We start from the raw sequence: 4,547 nt of genomic DNA, 5'->3' as shown, positions 1-4,547 counted from the left end.
TCTACAGTTTAGCTAAGGCCATGTTATAAATATGAACCATTTTTTCAAATTGAAATAAGAAGTAACTCAATCTTACAAAAAAAGTTTGCCTAATTTTTTTTATTGTCATTTAATACTAAAATTTGACATAAAAATCGACATAATTTTCGTCTTTTTGTTGTTTTAATACATGAGCTAATTACATTTTTTAAACCGCAACCATGAAAAATAATATAAACCAATGCTATGAATTCACAGAACTATTATGCACTTCAATAGTCTATATTTTTTAAAAGAATTTGACGCTATTTTTGTTTTATTTTTAATAAATATATAAGTTTCCTTAGTTTTTTATTTAGATTCCTTTAATTATTTCCTTTATTTCTTTATTTTTTATTTATTGAGAAAAATAAGATGAAACTTTAAAATGTTCTCCACCGGTCATGTATAGAAAACTATACTTTCCAGCTGGTCGATTAAGCTTTTGTTTGCATTTACTTGTTTAACTGTTTGCATATTTAAATCCATTAAAAATTTTTGATTTTGGTAAGATAATTATTTTAAATTCTTTCCTTTAATAAAAAACTTGCTTTTTTTAATTTGTTCGCAAATAAATTTATTTTCTAATCATTTAAATATTGGATTATCTTTCAGTTTCTTTTATAAAATTTTAAAGGCTTACGCATTATAAATTAATTACCTCATTAACAAAAAAGGTTTTTTAAAGAAAAATAACAACAATCATGCAAAAGACCCGAATGTTTTATTTGAAAAAGATATTAACAATGTTTATTTCTTGCATAGTTAAAAAGAAATTAGAAAGGAATTTCATATTTGAATAAAATTATGAATCGAACCAAAAAATACATGATCTGGCACTTTTTTGTCATACTTATTTTTTCAAAAATTGTATACTCCTTTTCAAAGATCTTGATTGAAAACCGAAGTTTAATTGCGCTCTATTGTATTATTCAAAACTTTCTTCTAACTGCAATTCATAACACAGTAGACAATTAGACATAATGTAAAAATTACAATGAACATGACAGGTCAAAACTGTCATTTAGGTACTTGAAGTTAAAGTGAATATTTATTTCTGACAATATTAAAACTTCCATTTTAATATTGAGTTTATCAAATTAAAAAGTAAGATATATTAAAATTATTTACGCCTAGCGTTATAATGCTTAAAGCTTCTTGTTCTTCAAAAATCAATATTTTCCAATCAAGATTTTTTTCTTACTTCTTAAATCTTGTAAACGAAAACAAATGTTTTCATGTAATAAATAAGTGACGAAATTTTGTTATCAAATAATTTTTTTCAATATGATAAGCCGTGATTATTTCTGCCGTCTTGGAGAAAAAAGTTACTCTCTAAAGGTTGACGTAAGGGTCATTTTCGCGTTGCAGCGTATACGTAAAGAAGACTCACGTCAAAACGAAGGTAGTGAGTTTCTTCACGCAAACAGTAGATTTGGCTTAACCCATTTTCACTCTCGATGGATTGTTCACCTTGGCGCGCGGGGTATTTCCTAAATTAATTTTTTTACGTAAAAAAAAGTCGTGTCTACTAAAATGTAATATTTTGTTCTAGATGACTCAAATTAAACAAAAAGGTTTGAAAGTGTAAAATTAAAAATGTAAAGCATTGAACAAGTTCTGAATTTAATAATCAAATCCTAAACAATTAAAAATTTTAAAATTGAAATTCAATTTGGTTTTGAATATAAGGGTTTAATATCGTAAAATTGACAACTGTAAGCCTTCTAACTTGATTAGGCTAAAATTAATGGCCTTCAAAATCTGATAATACCTAAATACAAACATTTAGAATTCTACATTTCAATTTTCAATTCAAAACTTTCAAAATTAAATAATTTAAATTTATCAGATTATACTTGAGGCATATTCAAAATTTAAAAAATATTAATGCTTGTATTTTTACATTCTCATCATTTATGATTAAGAAAGTATTAGAATTTTTTGAAATTTGACACCACAGTTTTTCAACGGATCTCCACGTTTCGAGACCCCCAGAATCCGAAAATCAGGTTTTCATGATGGCGTCTGTCTGTCCGTCCGTCCGGCCGTCCGTAAACACGATAACTCTCGAAAAAATGAACGAATCAAATTCATCTTTGGCACAATTTTGATAGGTCTTAAAAGAAAGGACGAGTTCGTGAACCAGCCATTTTTGGTAAAAATTCAAAAAGTGAGCGCATTTTGAAAATTTTTGAGACAATTTTTTCCTGAATTTGAAAATTCTATGTACGGATATTCATAGTATTCAAAAGAACAAACAATTTATCCTCATGACTTTTTTCGATAAAAAGAAAATTCTCAGAGTTATAGCGTTTTCAAAAGTTTTTTAATAAACCGAAAATCAAAATTTGAAGCCGAAAAACGCACGATATGAAAAAAAGTCAAAAAAAGAAAAACATTTCTTTTTGAAAGCCCTAAAAGATTATCATAACCAATTTTTTGTTTTTCTTCAAAAATCTAAAATTCAAATTTTGATTGCACAAAAAATAATCGAAAATAAAAAAAACCCATTTTGTGGACAAACTATATAGGATACGAAAAAAGATTTGTTTTATTTGTGAAAAATAACGTTGAAAAAAAATGTGTTGAAAAACGACGAACGTTACGAGAAAAAAATCCAACAAAACCTGTTTACAAATGTCTGTCGGAAATCGAGCGCGCACCGCGAGTGTCACGATGAGAATGTGGTACTCAAAGCCTACAGAGCTTTGAGAAACTTAATATTTGACTATACTTAATTAAGTAAACAATTCAGAATATGAAGACGCATATAAATATTGCCATCTAAAAGAGATATTTTTAATAAAGTTTTTTTCAAGCATTCCAAATGCAAAAAATAAATATCCGAGCGCGAAGCGCGAGATCCGACCGTCGCGCGCGTTAGGCGCGCTCAAACTTGCGAGCGAAGCGAGCCGCGCGCGATGAGAATGTACCCGCGAAGCGAGCAGATTTTTAATTTATCAACTCTATGAAAAAATTTCAAATAATAAAATTCTTAAAATTTCTGTTTATAAAATTACTCAATTTGAATGTTTTAGATTGAAAATATATTAAAACCTTTCAATTTAAAATTCCTCTCCTTATAAAAAGTTTTCGATTTCAAAGGCTTTACATTAATTTCAAATTTTCACGAGGTTTGACATCGAATAATCTGCTTATTGCAGCTTTAGATTATTTATATCCCAAAGCTCCAAAAAAGGTATTGCCGAATCATAAGTGATTTCATTCAAAACGTTTAAAATTAAATAATTTGAATTAACAGAAGAATATTCGAAGAATATTCGAAATTTTACAAATACTGAAATTTTGAATTTTAAATTTATAAACTAGTTTCTTTCAATAATTATTATTTTATTCTTACGCTTCCAAAAGAAAATAATTATGCTGTAATTTTAATGGTTTCCATTTCAAATTTCTCTCATTTAAAACCTTTTAATTTCAAAAACTTTGAAGTTTTTAAAATCCAATTTTCGAAACTGAATAATTTTGAATGGAATAATTATATAATTGCTAACATACTTCTAATCTGAAATAAAATTGTGGGATTATAAAGTATTTCCATGCAAAATAGTTATGCTGAAGTTTAAACGATTCCTTTTATATTTTGACATTGTCGACTTCTGAAAAGTTTCAAACCATAAACTTTAGAACTATGAGTCCTAATTACTTTCCTGAGTTTTTTTGTTGAATTTAACTCATTATTATAAAAATAAGGAAATTTTTTTTAATTTCTCCAGCTTATTTGAATGCTCTACATTGTTGAAGCCAAGAAACAACCCACATATATCTGTATTCAATTCAATCAAATTTAAAATTTAACGACAGTTTCATTTTTATTTAACTCAATTGTACTTAAATTTAACAACATTCAACATCCACAATTTTAACTGAAATTTACTTAAATTCAACTACACTTTACTTAAATTTTGAATTTAACTAACATGTATTCACTTTTTGAAATGATATAAATTGTATTCAATCTTTAAATTTAGTTATACAAAATAATTTTTAAAATTGCACTACAATAAATCTTAAAGTACGAATAGAATTGTTTTAAAACTTATTTACTTAGTATATAGAAAATTTCTCTTCGAAAAAAACCAGACGAGAAATTAATTTAACTAAACTTTATTTAATTCTTAAATTCACCTAAATTTCATTTCAATGTTGAATTTAGCAAAATTTTATTTAAATTTTAAATTCAACTAAATTTTATTTAATTTTTTAATTTATCGTAATTTCATTTAAATTTTAAGTTTAGTTTTTAAAAATAATTTTAGAAATGTAACGAAAATTCTAAAGTACGAAAAGAATTTTTTACATTTATTTATTGTCTCGAAAATTTCAAATGATAATAAATAGAATATTTGTAGGCGAACGCAAGAATAAGAAACAGAAAATCACGTTCGGTTTGGAATTCAACAACTTTCGGTGTGCGCCCCGGCTCCACTTCGCCCACTGACGTGCTAGAAGGACGCGGTTGCCATAGAAACGGTGAAAAGTTGAAGAGGGCAGCACCTCGATTT

The sequence above is a fragment of the Belonocnema kinseyi genome, chromosome 3, assembly GCF_010883055.1.
Source record: "Belonocnema kinseyi isolate 2016_QV_RU_SX_M_011 chromosome 3, B_treatae_v1, whole genome shotgun sequence".
NCBI classification, from domain to species: Eukaryota; Metazoa; Arthropoda; class Insecta; order Hymenoptera; family Cynipidae; genus Belonocnema; species Belonocnema kinseyi.
Note: the sequence above shows the minus strand (reverse complement) of the source record.